Source organism: Fukomys damarensis, unplaced genomic scaffold, assembly GCF_012274545.1.
Source record: "Fukomys damarensis isolate Sample0158 unplaced genomic scaffold, DMR_v1.0_HiC HiC_scaffold_39, whole genome shotgun sequence".
Taxonomy (NCBI): Eukaryota; Metazoa; Chordata; class Mammalia; order Rodentia; family Bathyergidae; genus Fukomys; species Fukomys damarensis.
The window spans coordinates 79,037,210-79,055,827 of NW_022900951.1; the positions used below are offsets into that span (position 1 = coordinate 79,037,210).

The window sequence follows — 18,618 nt, forward strand, 5'->3', positions numbered from 1 at the left end:
TTAATAAAAGGTATACTGATTTAGTCACTGAGCTGTGTCAGGAACTCAGGAAAAAGCATGAGTCTTAGCTGTCAAAGAATTGTCAGACGAGAAAGAAGTAGGGATCTAAGCAGGTAATTATAATTATTTATACTCATTACAACGATTAGGATTTTATTGTATAGACAATGTGGCTTGTGTCTGTGGGTTTTGCAATACGAAGTGGCCCAACACAGGATTGAAGAGCCCAGAATCAGTGGACCAAGGAAGAATTCAGAGGAGTTTTTGTTGTTTTTGTTTTTTAGTACTGAAGATTAAACCGAGACCCTTTGCACTAAGCTACAATCCCGGCCCTTTATTTATATATTTTTTTGAGACTGTCTTGCTAAATTGCTAATTTCCCAGGCTGGGCTCAAGTTTATGACCCTCCTGCCTCAGCCTGCCAGAATGCTGGGATTATAGGCATGCACCACCATGCCTGACTTCAAGTGCAGTTTTTAAAAGTAGGCCTTAAAAGTGCATGAGATATCATCTCCTATGGAGAAAAATGTAGGCATAAAATATAACAAATAAAATGAAAAAATGGAAATGAAGTGTTTGTAAAGGGGGAGGGAGGAGGGGTAAAGGGAGAGCAGGGAAAAGGGGAAAAAATGAGAACCAAGACCTGTCATGTAGAGGTACAGGATCCCAATAATGAATGTAACTGTACTGTATACCTAAAATGTACCAATAAACTCAATGAGGAAAAAAAATATAACAAATATAATGTAACTTTTCTCTAAAATAATATCAAGTTACTCTTAGTGAAATCAAAGTTTCATATTTCAGAGCATTCTGAATTTTGGGTGTTTGTATTGTGAGTACTGAACCTGTAGCATGGCAGAGGGGCATCGACAGGGGCTCATGGCAGGATGGCCAGGAAATGGAGAGAAAGATCAAAGAAGGAGAAAGGGAGAATAAACCCTTCCAGGTCATGCCCCAGCAACCCACTTCCTCCAGCCGTGCTTTATCTCCCAGCATCATAGTGAGCTATGATCTCATTGGTGGGCTAAGCCACCTCCGTGATCCTGTCACCAACCAAGAGCCCCGCATGAGCACATAGTGAGATCATCTAGCTATAAAGCACTAGAAGCCTTGCTGCTTGGAGTAAATGGAATATGGTAGAAGCATATGGTGGAGGAAAACTGCTCCCTTCATAATGGCTGGAAAGAGGAGGGGCCAGGGTTTCCAGTCCCTCTTTTAGGGCACACTCTCTGTGACCTAATTTATTCCCACAAGGCCCCACCTGTTAAAGGCACTGTGACCTCTGACAAATACTACAAACCGAGCCTTTAGCACATGGGCTGTTCCAGGACATGTAAGCCCTAAACCATACAGTGGGCTGCACTGACTCTTGCCATTGATGTTTAGGGATATCTAGAGTACATCAGCTTTGCCCTAGAAGTCAGGGAAAGGCTGGCTACTTTGGATAGTAGGTGACCTCATGACCATTTGTTTTTTTCTAAAAATAAATTTCATATTTGTTTTAGACTTCACTCATTTTCTACCTACATTTCATTTTTGAAAGAATTTGCTGCCAGTACCATCTGAAAGTCATTCTGTCCATCCAGGGGGCCACCTCAGTAGAGAAAATAAGGTCAGTAAATTAACAGGAATCAGAATCTTTTCAGGAAGACCAGATTCTGGCATCCCATGTGCATTTGATCTGTAATCAAACGTACTACGTATGAATGTACTAGGTCCTGACACAGTCCCTATCTTGGTTTGGATTCTGTTTTTCCCATAGAAACTTGGGGGATAGGAAATCATCATAATTATAGCAAGTACTTAACAGGAAAGATCCTAAGATTTTGGCAAATGGACCAATAAAATGAATGATATTTTGCTGTGACAGAATGGTTCTAAAACCCTATGTACTGAGGAGAAGGGTTTAAATCCTGACTTTAGATCTAGACACTTTGTGTGCATGGAAGGATTTTCCTTAATTATGCTTGTCATGTGTTAATCCAAAGGGCCCTATATCCGACTTTAAGCATTACAACATCTTGGGATATGAACTGTACGTGTACTGTCTGGAATAGATAGAAGCCTATTTCAAACCTGGCCATCCTATGCCCAGGTCCAAGGGAAAGGACCCAGCACTAGCAATACTTGCTGTGAGATCCACACTTTTTTTTTTTTTTACTAATTTTCAGACCTTTATTCATCATTTAGCCTCTCTAAGACTCAATTTCCCCATCTGTAAGTGCATGGTAATCATTCCCAACTACCTCACGGGGATGGCTGTCAAAGCTCAATGAAATTGGAAACATGAAAGTCCAATGTAAATGGAGAAACTTGTACATTACCACATTAAAATGTATCAGAGCAGTGCCATCCTTAAACCCAAGCAAGTAAACCCCTTGCCCTGCATTGTGCTCTTTCAAGTCTCCCTCCTGACCTTCTTCTTGCCTCTCCTTGCACCCCAAGTGGGAATTTGCAGTCAGAAAAGCATGCCCACCCTTAATCTGTATACCCCTGCAGTGTCAAACACCATAATTCCCTGCTCCAAATACATAGATCTCTTTTGTGGGCCTGTGGGCCACTTCTTTCAAATACAGTTTGTGAGCGGCTGCCACACCACTGATCTTACTCCTTCTGCCTAAGCGTGGCCAGGAGGGGCCTGTCTGCAGGACAGCTGGAGTGTGGAAGGGCACCCCATGTTCCCTGCATGCACCTCACAGGAGGGTGAAGCACTGGGAGTGGGAACTAGGGGAGGAGGTCATGCAACTGAGTCTCAAGAGCATATTTTATTTAAAAACTTTTTGTTTGTTTGTTTCTTTGGTACCAGGAATTGAACCCTGGTCCTTGTGCTTGCGAGGCAGACAGTAGAATCACTGAGCTAAATCCTGACTATTTAAAAACTTTGATAGCTTTACTTAAACATTTTAAATATTTAGAAATGTGACACTGCAGCTTTCATTTGTACTGTTGCCCCAAGCTCCACAAATGTTAACTGTTTCACAGTTGCCATTGTTGATCATTGTGTACATTTATAATTTATTCTCATAACTCTTTTCCAATTCTAGGACTAATTATTGTTGTTAAATATTTTACCCTGGAGAGGAAAATATACTATTGTGTACTGCAGTGATTTTTACATTCTTTTGTCTGAGCAAAATCCCAAGTCTTTCTTCATTATTCCTCCACCTGCTGGGTTCTTGCTTACACTGCAGCAAGCTGGCCAAGTTGTAGACTCATTTTGGGACAGTGGCCGCTTCTCACATCAGCTTGCAAAATAAAGCATTATAGTCTCTTTTTCCTTTGGTAGTCAAAGATAAACCATTTTCAGTCATGTTTGAGTGATATATTTTCTGTATAGCAGTCAGGTACAGTGCTCTGCATTCTCCAGGTTTAATCCTTTCTCCTCCTGGCTGGCTTCGCCAAAGCTGTTACCAAATTCTGAGGTGCTGGGAACTCTAGAAATACTTTCTAAGTTCTTGCTGCCTTGAACAAAGAATTGGTCAAGATAAATGAAACAGGTAGAGAGGTTTTACATTTATTGAAGGGAAAAAAAAAAGAAATATGCTCTGCAGGGTAAGGGTGGGCCAGTGTGAAAGAAAGAACATAGTAGCCATTCATGGGGTTTTATTTTGCCATTTAATGTATGTGTGTGTGTGTGTGTGTTTTGTTTCGTGACATTTCTGACCTAAGTTTGTAAAGTCTGAATGCTTTTTTTCTCTATAGCCACTTTATTTTTTAAATTTAAATTGAATTTATTGGTACATTCTAGGTAGACAGTACAGTTACATTCATTACTGGGATCTTGTACATTTACATGACAGGTCTTGGTTCTCACTTTTTCCCCTTGTCCCCACCCTCCCTTCACCCCCTCCTCCCCTCCCCACCTTCAATTACTTTAATTCTATTTTTACATTTTCTCATATTTTTTTCCTTTTCCCTTGTTCCCCTTTCCCTATCCTCCTCACTGTCCCTACACCTTTGGTCCTTTTCTTCCTATTTCACGTTGCTAATTGCCCCGTTAGGATCTTGAGTACTATTTTAGTTTTTCACACCAGAGATACTATTCAGTATTTGTATATGTGTGACTTCTATAGCCACTTTAGTGGGTGTTCGCTTAGTTTAGTAGCCAGCTAATCACCAGAGACTTCCTTAAATACTTAAGGACAAAGCAAAACAAAAACAAAATTCTCCTGGTTATTTTTTTTGGATGGTGTATTAGTCAGTGCTCACTACAGAAACAGATTTAAAGGAAGATACATAAATATATAAGGATTTACGAGGTTGGCTTATACAGTGGCAACCCACAGAGTCAGGTGTGGAAGAGTGCACAAGGGCTGTCTGTGTACTGGAAATCAAAAGGGTCCAATCAGAATTTGAAGGCCTGGAGCTCACTGTGGTGTCCCATGCGAATTTTTATCAGGAGGCCAAAGGGTCTGTGATGGAAGATTGAAGGGTCAATGCCAGAGGCTGAAGATCTGTGCTGGAATGCTGAAGAGTGGGTGCTGGAAGCCAGGAGACGATGTGCAAGGTAAGGTAGACTGGAGATCCGCCAGTGAAACAGAAGGGAGCCTTCCTTTTACCTTTGCCTTTTATTCCATTCAGGTGACAAGCCTATTTGTTGGAGCCACTCACACCCAGGATGGGTCTTCTGTATTCAGTAAATCCCTTCAGCCACACCCAGAGCTATGCAGGTCCAATATAATTGGACATTTCTTACTTAAATTGACATAATTGGTTAACTATCACAGATGTACTCTTTTTGGGTGTTGGGGAGCACTTTGAATATGCAATGCCTTCACTTCCACTCCTGCTTATTCAGTACCTAAGACCAGTCAGATGTAAAAGCCTTGGCTCTTGGTCGTTTTTAGAGCATGTGCCCAGGATCTGTACATGCATGCAGCCATCTAGATTTTCACGACCATTTTGGTTCCAAATTGGTTCCAAATTCCTTATTCTCCAAAACATCTTATTCCTCAGGCTTTGCTCCCAAGCTTTTCAGATAGTCAATTCTTAACCCTAACCATAATACCCCAAGAACTATTGAATAATGGATTTTACTTTAAATATTTTCAGCAAATGTCCCCCCAAGGTAGCCACTTCAGTCTTTGAGATGTTTTGAGTTAGGTGAAATACAGTCAAAACCTTTTTGCTGGTCCTTCAGGGAATCATCAGAGGTAAAACTCTACAACTGCAAGTCTGTTCTTTTTAGAACATGTATAGGGGATGTGGTTGTTTACTTCAAGGCTGCCACTGAGATGGGGGTGGGAAAGGCCTGGGGTAAGTTGAAATGCCACTGAACTCTCGCTGAAATTTGGCTTTTAATCTCTTGATTAGTCTGGTTGATGTATACTTTTTATTCATTTCCATAGTGCTGATAAGGATGATTCTGACTGTCTTGTGAATTTATTCACTGCTTTTATGCAGAAATAGAATTTTAGAGTCCTTTCCTCTGTTGTATTAGTCTAATATTTTGTTGATTAAACTGTTGGACTTCCTTACGGAAGAGATGCTGCAGTTGAGACATCTGTGTCATTCACTTTGGGCAGAGAGTTCCAAAGGGTGGGCTTTCCTTATGCCTCAGTCTTTGTTGAAGAAAATTTTTGGTTTTCTATTCTTTGGAAGGATCATTTCACTAGAATAGAATTCTAGCTCACTGGGAAATTACTTTTGCCCCTAAGCCTTTAAAAATCTTACTCTACTCTTCTCTTGCTTGCATGCTTTCTGATGAGAAGTCTTATGGAATCCTTCTTCTTATTTCTATATGGGTGAAGTTTTTTTTTTCCCTATCTGGCTTTTTTTTCCTTCAAAATTTTCTCTCTTTGATTTTCTGCAGTTTGAATGTGATATGTTGAGGTACAAAGTTTTTTCATATTTACTCTGCTTGTTCCCTAAGCTTCTTGGATCTGTGGTTTGTTTCTCATTAATTTTGGATAATTAACAGTCATTATTGCTTTAAGTGTTTCTTTTTCTTTCTCTTTATTTTTCTCCTATTCCAATTATATGTATGTTACATCTTTTATAGTTATCCCACAGCTTTGGAGAGTCTGTTCGTTTTTCATTCTTTTTTCCTTTTCCATTTCAGTTTGAGAAGCTTATATTGACATATCTTCAAGCTTATTGATTTCTTTCTTTAGCTGGGTCCAGTCTGCTGATGAGTTTATCAAACACATTATTCATTTCTCTTGCTGTATTTGATTTCTAGCATTCCTGTTTTTTGATTCTTTATTGAAGTTCTTATCTCTGTTTCCATTAGAGCCCTTAATATATTAATTGTAATTATTTAAAAGTTTTATCTGATAATTACAGAATCTGTGTTATGTCTGAGTCTGAGTTCTGCTTTGTCTCTTCAGACTTTTCTGTTTTTGCTTTGCCTTTTAGCATATCTTGTACTTTTTGTTGAAAGCTGGTCATATACATTGGGTAATAGGAACTGAGACAACTGGTTATACTTTCATGGTGATATTTTATGTTATTCTGGCTGGTGTAGTGCTGTGTTTTATATTTGCTATACTATACTATAGTTCCCATAGGTTTCAATTTCTTCTAATTTCCTTTCATTTTGGGGGGTCCCTTTTTGTCTTTGGGGGTTTCTGAGAATTTAAAAGTAGAATCTGTCTTTCAACTATCTCAGTTGTAATTCACTGTTAACTGGATTTCTGTTGATGTGTTCAGAAATTAAATTCTATAATCTTGCAGGAAACTCACAGGTTTTTGTGGGCCTGAGTCCCTGATGTGACATTCAGAAAAACTTCTTAGCCATTTTTCCTTCTGTTATGGATGACAGAAGATCTAGATGGCGTTGGCCAACTGCTCCAACACAGGTAATTTATCTTTCAAGACAATTTTTTTTTGCCATGGAGAACACTCTGAGCATATTTCAGAAAGGTTAATTTCCTGTTTCCCTGCCCAAAACATGAAAACATACTTTTTACTCTTTTCTTCAATGTGAGAATCTGTTGGGTTTCTTCAGGTAAAACTAATGGAAGTATGATATCATATCTAAGAATAGTTTCCTAGAGGTTTTTTTTTCCATTAAGTTTATTGATATACAGTACAGTTATATTCATTTTTGGGATCTTATACCTTTACATGGTGTATCTTGGTTCTTATTTTTTCCCCCTTTCCCCGCACTCCCTTCTCCCCCTCCACCCCTCCCTATTTACAAAGACTTTGTTTCCATTTTTTCCTTTTCTCATATTTTTCTTATCCATTCTTTCCTTTCCCCTACCCTTCCCACTTCCGCTACTCCTTTAGCCTTTTTCTTCCTATTTCACATTATCAGTTATACAATTTGGATCTTATTTACACTTTTAGTTTTTTGTACCAGAGAAATTATTTGATATTTACCCATGTGTGTCCTATTTATATCACTTAAGAGTATGGCCTCAAGCTGGGGATTTAGCTTAGTGGTTCCACTGCCTGCCTTGCAAGCGCAAGGACCCAAGTTTGATCCCTGGTACAAAAAATAAAAAATAAAAAAGTATGGCCTCAATATGCATACATTTAGCTATAAATGACTCTAATTTCTCATTATTTACAGCTGAGTAGTACTCCATTTTATACTGAAGATCTATTAATTTATGAAAATTATTATGTAAGTACTCCTACAAGTTATTGGCACCACAGCTTCCACTTTAGGCCTCAACTGGTCTTAGCTGTTTCTCTACTTGTAACTCCAGATTTGACAGTGTTGGTTAATACTACATCTTCAACTCTCTGTTGAATCTTAGAAAAGTTATTACCCATTTGTTCAACTTTTCTCTGGTTGTGAGGAGGTTAGTGATGACTTTTAAGTTCCTTATGTGTTGGAACTGAAGTTAAATGTTACTATCATATTTTTAGTTTCAGAATTTCCACTCCCAGGATTTTATTTTATTATTTTATTAAATAATTGAATTTATTGGTACATTTTAGAGATACAGCACAGTTACATTCATTGTTGGTATCTTGTACCTCTACATGACAGGTCTTGGTTCTCATTTTTTCTCCTTGTCCCTGCCCTCCCTTCACCCCCTCCTTGCCTCCCCATTACCAAACACTTTATTTCCATCTTTTCATTTTCTCACATTTTTTTTCTTTTCCCTTGTTACCATTCCCCTAACCATCCCACCTTCCCTACACCTTTAGCCCCTTGCTTCCCATTTCAAAATGTCAGTTATCTCATTAGGATCTTATGTAGTATTATAGTTTATTCACACCAGAGAAACTATTCAGTATTTACACGTGTGACTTATTTATTTCACTTAGGAGTATATCCTCAATATGTATCCATTTTCTTATGAATGAGTCTAATTTCTCATTCTTTATGGCTGAGTAATATTCCATTTTATAGAAAAACCACATCTTCTTTATCCAGTCTCCAGCTGATGGGCAAATCGGCTGATTCCAAGTTTTAGCTATTACAAACTGTGCCACTATAAACATGGGTGCGCATACATCACTGTGATATGATTATTTTAGTTCTTTTGGCAAGATACCCAGCAGAGGGATGGCTGGGTAAAATGGAACCTCTAGTCCCAGCTCTTTGAGGTATCTCCATATTGATTTCCACAGTGGTTGCACCAGTCTGCACTCCCAACAATAATGGAGAAGAGTTCCTTTCTCCCCACAACCCCGCCAACATTTGTTATTGTGTGATTTCTTAATTACAGCCATTTTTTGTATATTCCCAGCATTTTAGTTCTTAGGTGAAAGTGTTATTTTCTCTTCTGTTTTCTTGCACACATTGTTCATAACTATTAAAAATCCAAACCTAATACTCCCAATAGTTTAATATCTGTATCTTTCTACTGCCTATTTCTTTTTCTGTTAATTCCCTTTTCGGTCTCTCTGTTTGCAAATTTATATTTATCTTGTCTCATGGTATGCTTGTAATTGTTTCTCCAGTCATTACTAAGCTCCATTTTAATTTTTAGTTTTTAATAGTACATGTTTGCAGTACATAATGATTACATTTTTTATGGGGCGTTGGTACACGTACATACCATGTCTTAATTCTTTTTTCATCCCCTTTCTCTTTCCTTCCTCCCTCCTTCCCTTCATCTCTTGGCCCCCTTCCCTTTTGCAAAAGATGTATCTTCCTATTTCTTATTATCTAACTTTTATTTTCTTCTTTATTTATATTTTGGAATTCTCACATAAAAGAAACCATGTCATATTTAAGCTTATGTGTCTGATTTCTCTCACGTAACATTTTGGTTTCAAGGTGCATTCATTTCTCTACAAGTGATCCATTTATCCTCTGTGGTAGAATAGAGCTCCATTGTGTATAATACCACACTTTCTTTATTTATCACCAGTTGATGGAGATATAGTCTACTTCCAAGATTTAGCTATTATGAATTGCGCTGCTATGAACATGGGTATGCATGTATCATTGTAATATGAGATCTTTCACTCTTTCAGGAAGATACCTAGAAATCGAATAGCTGTGTCATAGGGAGTTGTCATTTTTAGCTTTTTGAGGGATGTCCGTACTCATTTCCATAATGGCTGTATTAATTTACATTCTCACCAACAGTGTACAAGGATTCCTTTTTCACCATAGCCTTGCCAGCATTTGTTGTTATCGAGTTGCTTAATGGTAACTTTTGTTTTAATGATGAACATTCTGAATGAAAAGTCTAGAAAATACAGATTACATTTTCATGATTATAGAGGATTTTCTTTAGCTTCAGGAAAGTGGTATAGGAGTAAGTTGCAATAATCCAATTGATGATTGAGCTGATTTTAAAAATTCAGTAACTGTCTTAGTCACTTGTTGCTGAGACAAAATACCAGATACTTAAAGTTAGAGGGAAAAAATGTTTATTTGGTTTATAGTTCATAAAGGTTTCAGTCCATAATTGGCGGGCTCTAAGGCAGAGTGACACATGGCAGAGAGGCATCACAGAGAAGAAACAGTTTATTGCAGGCATAAGACAGCAAAAGCAAGCAAGGGGCAATCACAGCTCTTTTTATCCCCAATATTTTATCCGGGATATTTAGGGTAGGTAGTTCTCACATCCTTAATTTTAGTGCCCTTGATCTTAGCATTGTATCATGAGTCAATTCTAGCATCACAACTCTAGATCCAGTCACCTCTACAAAAGCCCCACCTATGACTGCATGAAGCTTTGGGGAATATCTAGATACAAACCATAACAGTAACTAATGGATGTGGAAGAGAGTGGAAGGGAGGATGCATACATACATGGTACTGTAAACATTATCTATCTTACTAATATTGCATGTAGATTGTAAATCTACACAAACCAAGATTCAGATCATTTTATTTTTATTTATTTATTTTTTAATTGAGTTTATTGGTACATTTTAGGTATACAGTACAGTTACATTCACTATTGGGATCTTGTACCTTTATATGACAGGTCTTGGTTCTCATTTTTCCCCTTGTCCCTGCCCTCCCTTTCAGATAATTTTAAAAATCAGAATTAACACTATTAGTTCACTGCACCTGTTGAGGCCAGTAAAAGACCTCAGCACATTTAGTGTTTTAAGTTTTTCTTATCTATGTGAAGAAGAAAATTAAGTTTCTTCCCCAACTTTTCAGTCTAGAAATGGCAGTATACTATAGAAAAGGTATTCCTTCCCTTGTCAGTGTTCATGGAGTGACATGCAAAGAAGTCAAGCTGGATTTTAATTTGTATCAGCACTCATATGCAAATAATCTCCCAAATTAACAGACATGTGACTTTAGAAGTCACTCCAAAAAAATAAAATGGCCCTTCTTTGAAGACTAGAGTAAAATATTCAGCCATACTTGTAAGAAGCCTTATCAAAACAATGTAACCCGTCCAGCAGCACAATTTATAATAGCTAAATTTTGATAACAGCCCACATGACCAGCATCAGATAAATGGATAAAGAAAATGTAATGTTTTTATATAATAGAGTACTACTCTACCATAAAGAAGGATAAACTTGAGACATTTTTAGGTCTCAAGACCATAATATTAAGTGGAATAAATCAAACACACGTGTACATATTGCATTGTACTCTTGTGTAAGAAACCCAAAGTACAAATAAGGAACAAAATGGAGGATAGATATTGTAAAGTAGGAAGAACTTGTTCAAATGGTAACGAGAACAAAAGAGAGGGGGAAGAGGAAGGAAAGGAAAAGAAAATGTATTTTAAAAAAGAGAGTGGAAGGAAAAAATGGAAACAGCTTTTGTAAATGGGGAGGGGAAGAAGGGGTTAAAGGAAGGGAGAAGAATGGGGGAAAAAGAATTAAGATATATTACGTACAGGTACATGTGCCTCATGATGAATGGAATCATTGTACATGACAAACATGTGCTAATAAAAAACAAAGAGAAAAAAACACAGCCCCTTGTGAACTAAGTTTCAACAACAACAACAACATAGCCTACAAACAAGAAGCAGCTCTGGAAAAAAGAAAAAAGTATGTAACTTAAGGTATCTTGAAATCCAATATGAATACATGTTCAAAAAATAATTAAGAAATACATTTTCATAAGACTACCTAGCATTAAGCTTATAATATAGTGTTTATTTCAAGTTTCAAGTTTATTCTGTAGTGTTTCAAGTTTGTCACTAGTTAATAAACATCAATTTACAAATAGTGTGTTTATGCTTTGTTCCTTTATCAATAGGGAAATTGTGCCTCAGTTGTACTGGAGGAAGGGGGACTAGAAATTTAAAAAGATTCAAACAGTTGCATGCAAATATATTTTGCAAATGGAAGAACTCTCAACTGGATCAGAAGTTCTTATTACTAATATACTTTTTCACTGAAACAATTTTTAATAAGTACAAATACATGGCATTAAAGTTCAGAATGTAATATAGGCCTGAAAATGAACTTGGAGTTGACTGGGAGGTCAAAAATTTAAAGAAGCAGGAGATTTTTTCAAGACATGAGGAGTAAGTTGGGTGATAAGGATGTTTTGTGTGTATGAATGAAATCTACTTTTTCATGGGTTCAAGCAAGATGATATATATTAATAGCTGAATGGAAGGAAGTAAAGAGATGAGATTATTTCCCTGAAGACAAAGAAGAAGAAAAGAAGGAGAAAGAAACAGTTCCTCCAAGAGAAGCTATATTTTCTCCCTAGAAATCAGAGATCAACAATAAGGCCTCCTACACCCTATTGAAAAATGTTGGAGAATTTTATTTGTCTGCCAGTAGAGGGCAGCACCATCCAAGGGAAAGGAATTATCTTCCTTTGACTATAATGGCAGGATATGTGCCATGGATTGAAAAAGCTTGGGTTCCTTTAAAGAAATGTGACACGTGAGACAATCAAAAGGGAATGGTAGAGGCTGGTTTTAATTCAAACTGACAGTTTCAAGAAAACCTTTAATCTCAATATCTGTGGCCCTGGGGAAACAGTGTCAATAGCTGTAAGGCAGAAAAAGGGATGCATGAGAGTAGAGCAGAATAGTAAGAATTTGTGGAAAAAGAGGACAGGTAAGTCAGGTGTACAAGATGCTATAAGGCTCACAAACTAATCAGAAGAAGGTGAAATGAGCTAAGAAAAGACCAAAGAAGTGTGAGGTGATTCAGAGTGGGGACAGGTGAGGACTTGGCATTCTGACACGGGTGTAAGAAAAACTTATAGGGTTGAGGTAGACAAGAAACATAGGTCAAGACCCCTCAGAGACTCAAAAACAATATGAGCCAATTAAAAAACACCTGCATTCTAAAAGAGACGCTGTATTTTGGGATGTTGACATCTTTAAAAATAGCACTAGTGTGCTTAAGCTCTCCAAGTGTCCTCCCACCCAGGGAAAACCAATGTTTGCTGAGCCCAAGGAAGCCGTTTTTTCACTTAGCCACGATGTCAATAGACATTTAGTCAACTCATCAGTCACTGGAGACGCAATCCCAGCTCCCCACCCCACGGTCAATGAGAAGGCTTTGTGTGCCCCAGATAACGTGAATGGCAGCATTGAAAATCAGGGCCAGATTGAGATGTACGCCAATGAGGTGTGTCGGGAAACTGTGTCACATTGCTGCAACTCATTTCTGCAGCAGGCTGGATTAAATTTGTTAATAAGCATGACAGCGATTAATAGCATGCTTGCCAAATCCTTTTCAGACCTGATGTTTCCTTTGCTATCCGAGGGAAGTGGATGTGCTGCTAAGGTTCAGGTTTTGGAACTGCTGATGGTTTTGTCTGAAAAGCCAGTCTTGGCGGGGGAGTTGCTGGGTGCCCAGATGCTGTCCCCCTTCGTGATAAACAAGTGGAAATAGAGAGATTCTCCTGGAAACGCTCGCCCCTTAAGTGGCCATGTGGAGCACAGTGGGACCGAATCTTCCCCAACCCCGGTTTGGTTTGCAGATGTCAAAGAATCCGCACTGGGTGCCACTGAAGATTCGGCCTTGGCCAGTCATCAGTCGCTGGGTGAAAGTTCCAGTCGCTAACTCCAGGACCACACTCTCATTGGCCAGGCAGGGGCCCCCACAGAGCTCTGGGTAACTAATTGGTTTTGCAGTCTGCAGGCAAAGTGCACTGTAAATTGCTCCCTTGCAGCCTTCCTCGGGCTGTAAGGGGATCTGTAGCCTGCCAGCTGTGGCTAAGGGGCATCAAATTACAGCATCACAGTGCTACTGTTGCCTCTGGTGGTCTCCCTGTCTAAGCAGGACCACTTCCCAGAGACCAGATCCATGCGGGAAGCTTGTGCTGAAAATGCATCTGCCGCTGTTTAGATTGAGGTATTTTTTTCCTTTGCTCTTCTTCTAACACCAGCTGATGGATGGCAAATGAATCTGTTCATCCAAAAAGTGCACTCCCCTTCTATCCGTACTACCGACTGAACCTCCCCCCACAAAGCCTACATCTGTGTGTATCGTCAATAAACTTGTGTGCTCTGGTCGGCAAAACGAAGACACGGTCCTTCTCGTTGACTTTGCAGTGGTCTGCACAAAGGGAAAGACAAAAAGTGCACAATAAACGCCAGCTGACTGGGGCGTCTGCTCCCTGGCAGATGGACGCTCGGTGATCGCAGGAGGCAGGGGCAGAAAGGGGCTTCAGTGTTCAGAATAAACCTCAAGAGAGGGGGCAGGGGTGACAGCCCGGGGGGCGGGGCCTGGGTTTGGCAGAATTAAGTGGGCATGTTGAGAGAACCGCAGGAGCCTATACCCTTGAAGCCTTGAAGCAGGCAGCCCCTGATAAAGGTATCTCCTTGACTGCCGGCCGGGGGAGGAAGGACAATGTCCTTGAGGTTTTGTCTAGAAAGGCCTTAGTTGCTGGGCTGGGGGCAGCCGGGGAGTGTGTGTGTGTGTGTGTGTGTGTGTGTCTGTCACGCATCCCTGCACATCTGCTGCATAATTATCACAATAACGATTGCCTCTTGCCCAGCCTACCTGATGGAGGTCTACCTACCTATCCTGAGAAGCTGCTGTTAAGCCGGCTTCTAGCCCTCCTGCCTTCCATGGGATACCAAGCTCTGCTTCCTGGCAGAATGAGAGTGTTGGCAGCTGCTTCCTGTGGCAGAATTTCCTTTCCTTGCTAACTTCCCCTGTACGTTGATTGGGTGGGACTCTGGAAGGGGATGGTAGAGTCCTGCACGTACTCGCTGGGGGGTAGTAGGGCAGATGCGGAGGGTGCTTAGCACCACCAACCAACAGGCCTCGCCCACCTGTCCATCCATCCAGAGACATCTCTGCACCCTCCCTCCGAGGCCCTGGCACCCCCCCAGAGGGGAAAGGAAGCACCCTTGGGTGCCAAACCATGGATCGGGTTCACGGCCGGTCTGGCCAACTCATTCTTTCCCTGACTTCCGGAATATTTCCAGACCTCTCCCAGAGAGTCCTAGCTTCTGCCTCACCAAAGCCAGGTTCCTTATGTGTTTGCGGTGTCTCAGACAGTGGTCCCCTGTCTCAAAGCGAGGACACAGTCACCAATCACATCTGCTCTCCTTGTGTGGTGCTGCTTCTGGGAAAGGTGCCCTCTCCTGGGCAGCCTCCCTGGGATGCTGGGGTGGGTGACCGTGCCCTGAGCAGCAGTGGTCTGTCTGCACAATGCCCTGCCTTTGGCCTCTGCTCGTCCACACGGAACACGGTTTTCTTCCCATTTCCTCTTCTCCCTTCTGCCCAAAAGGTTTGGTTTCGGGTAAGTTCAGGGCTTTCTCTCTTGTACTGTGCAGCTCGCACTGCATGCTGACAGCAGGCCTGGGGCACTGCCAGGTCCCCCAAACAACGCTGGGAAGTGCTCTGACCAAGAACGGGGACACTGCATTTTCCCAGGCCCGGGAGGCTTGGGTGGCCACCAAATGACTGGTGTGGTCACTGCCGCTCCACACCCCCATCGAGGCTCACCCTGCTAGGGCATCCTTGGCTGGCTCTCGGGCCCTGTCTTGCTTCCCAGCAGCTGCCAGTGGGACTGCCCTTTTCTCCCAGGGGAACCGCAGCCCGGCCGGACAATCTGCTTTTCAAGGATTTCTCTGCAGACGGCTCCTGCGTCCTCCTTTTCAAGTCCAGCCTGCCTTGCTGGACTGCCTTGCTGCCTTGCCTTCAGGGACCCCTCATTGCTCAGCCTCTTTTAATCTTACCACGGTGGCAGAAGCTGCTCTCCTTCCTCCTAGCTTGTGGCCCAAACTAGCATGCACCTCCATACTCCCCTGCACGCCACTGAATTCCAATTTCCTGTCTGTGTATAGCTGTCCGGCATCTTTTGGGCACTTGACATTTTAAGGCCAGTCACAGCTGACTCCAAATTCAGGGAAGGCCTTGGAGGCTTCCTGCCCATCTCCTGAGCGGCTCTGTCACAGGGAAGCCTGCCAGCATCAAGGTGCCTCCACTGTGTGGTCTTGACCCAAATCGAAACCCTCCTGTCCATTTCTTTGCACTGCCCTCCCCAAAACACTGCCCCTTGTCCCTTGAACGGTTGCGGTGGTGCCAGGTAGGAGCCCAGCTCCCCGTGCGTTCTGCCTCTGAGGGAGGCATATGGAGCAGGGTGGGAAGTATTCCTGCCGCCCAGGGCCTGCTCCAGACACCAAGAGGCCCTGAGCACTGGCGAGGGCTCCTGTTGCATACCTCCTACAGGCCATGCAACGTAAACTAAGAACAGCCGTGAACTACCAATCGCCAGACTCACCTGTCTTCTGCGTCTGTCAGACAGCCTTTTCTGAGTTTCCCCCGGAGAACACCGAACAAGATCATCCACACTGGGCTTGTTACATTCGGTGGGGAGGTGTCCTGCCTTGAAGATGCTGCCCCAGCCTGCGCCATCTCTTCTACCAGTCCGCAACTGATGCCACAGACTGCTTTCCAGCTCGCTCCACAGAGGGCCTTGGCTTTGCCTCTTATTTATCTCATCAGCACCTTTCCATTTGGTGCCTGAAAGTACTAGCTTCTACACTCATTCCTGCACCCGACCCCAGCCTGCCTCCTCCCCTGGGGATCCCGTCCTTGGAAAAAGCCCTCCAGCCCTCTCTCTGAAAGTGTACGCAAGGCTGCAGCCATCCACCTTCCCGTGGGCTCATGCAGTGTCAAACCCTGCGTCCTCGCCGGAGCCCTATATGTCACTCTCGAAGCAGCCTCCACCCCAACCCATTCCCTTTTCAGGGCTGCCCATGAGCCAGCATAGCCCTCACCAAGTCAGTCTCTGTGCCTTGGCACCGTTCGGCTATGAGGTGAGTACGGTGGGCAGGATGTGCTCCTACCTCCCTTCTAGAGGATACACACAGTTCCAAAATGCAGAAGGGCGCTGCACCAGAGCCCAGCAGAGGTCTGCAGTGGGTGCCTCGCCCGCTCCCTGTTACAGTTGCTGCAGGTGTCTGCTTACAGTCTGTTACATTCTTCCTTACTTTGCTCGTGGCCTCCTTTGCACCTGGAAGGTTAATTTTCCCTGACCGTGTGTCTCAGTGTTTGGTGGGTGGCTGAGGATGGCCTTGCCCGTGCTCTGATCACTAAAAGAGCCCCCTTTTCGGTTTCCCAATTCTTTCATCCCTTCCCATGTCAAGTTTTGTCTCAGAGATGTGCTGGGAATTACTCTTGAGCAAGATGGACAATAGTGGCCTAATTTGCTCTCTTTGTCCAGATGGGTAACCAGTGAGCCCGGCACCACTAGTTGAGTACCCCATTCTTGTGCTCGTGTGGGACACAGTGTGGCATCCTCATGCACCCGGGCCCAGTGTCCCTCTGTGACTTCGTGGCCTTGATGTCCCTCTGAGGCACACTCCTCCCTCCCAGGAAACTCTAGATGACTTGGGGAACCTCAGCTCACTGGGTAGCAGAAGGCAGGTGGTGTGTGTGTGTTGGTGGGCAGGGTTCCACTGGTGCATGTGAGCGGGTCCCTGCCCCAGGTACCTTCCCAGGACATCATCTGACCCACAGGAAGCTTAGATGCCTTCACCCTGAAAACTTGAGCGCCATGGGAAATGGCACTGCTCTCTTTTCTCTCCCAAATTAATATGTATGTGCAGGTAGAACCATGTTTACAATATTGTTTTGTAGGTTCCACTATAATTGTTGCATGTGCTACAACATGATTTATATGCATGTCTAATTATACATTTCCTAATGGAATGTAGAATATGTCTGGAATGATCCCAAAGTAGGACATAGAATTTTGGAAGCTATGTTGCCTTAGCTAGTGAATAAGTTAAAAGACACCTGTCTTTCACCTCCTTTGTGACTTTTTTTTATTAGCATGTTTTCACAGTACATAATAATTTGCATTCATTGTGGAAAATTGGTATGGGTACACCCCACGTCACAAATGTTTTTTTCCACCTTTCCCTTGATTTTCACCTTTTATGCCAGCATTAGATTCATTTATCTTACAAGTTCTTTGAAAATTAATTGTCCATGCCCGATTACAGTATCTTTTTCTGTTTTTTTCCTATTATCTTTCTTTTGTATTGCACTTTATTTATATATTGAATTTCTCATATAATAGAAACTACATAATATTTGTATCTCACTTCACTTAACATTATTCTCTCAAGGTGCATTCATTTTCCTAGAAACTGCTCAATTTTATATTTTTATATTTTTATTTATTTATTTGGTACCAGCGATTGAACTCAGGCCCTTGCACTTGAGAGGCAGGCTGCAAAGCCTCTCAGCCAAATCCCCGGCCCAATTTTATACTTTTTTATGGCAGAGTAGTACTCTATTGTGTATGATTTCCACATTTTCTTTATGCATTCATCTGCTGATGGACATACAGGCTACTTAATAACTACTTAGTTATTAAGAACTGTGCTGTTGTAAAAAAAAGAACGGTGTTGTTATAAACACGAGTATGTGTATTTATCACATGGTACGATACTTTTAACTTTTTGGAAAGATACCTAGAAGGAGAAAAGCTGGGTTAAATGGAATTTCTATTTTTAGTGTTTGGAGGGCTCTTCATACTGATATCCACAGTTGTTGTACCAGTTTGTACTCCTAGCAGCAATGAAGTAGTGCCCCACCCTCCCCCAGCAGCCTTGCAGCATTTGTTTTTCATTGATTTCTTGATGATAGCCATTATTTCTGGAGTGAGAGGGCATCTCAGTGTTGTTTTAATTTTCATTTCTCAAATTGCCAGTCACGTTGAATATATTTTGCATGTATTTATTGGCCATTTGTACTTCTTTATCTGAGAATTGTCTATTCACTACAGATGCCTATTTTTATTGGGTCTTTAAATTTTGGGGTCTATTTTTTTTTTTTTGG

At 41.6% G+C, this 18,618-nt stretch overlaps 1 pseudogene; it reads left to right on the forward strand.

Annotated features, from left to right (window-relative positions):
* Positions 1 to 4,439: 4,439 nt before the first annotated feature.
* LOC104861828 lies at positions 4,440 to 13,837 on the forward strand (annotated as a pseudogene).
* Positions 13,838 to 18,618: the final 4,781 nt, after the last annotated feature.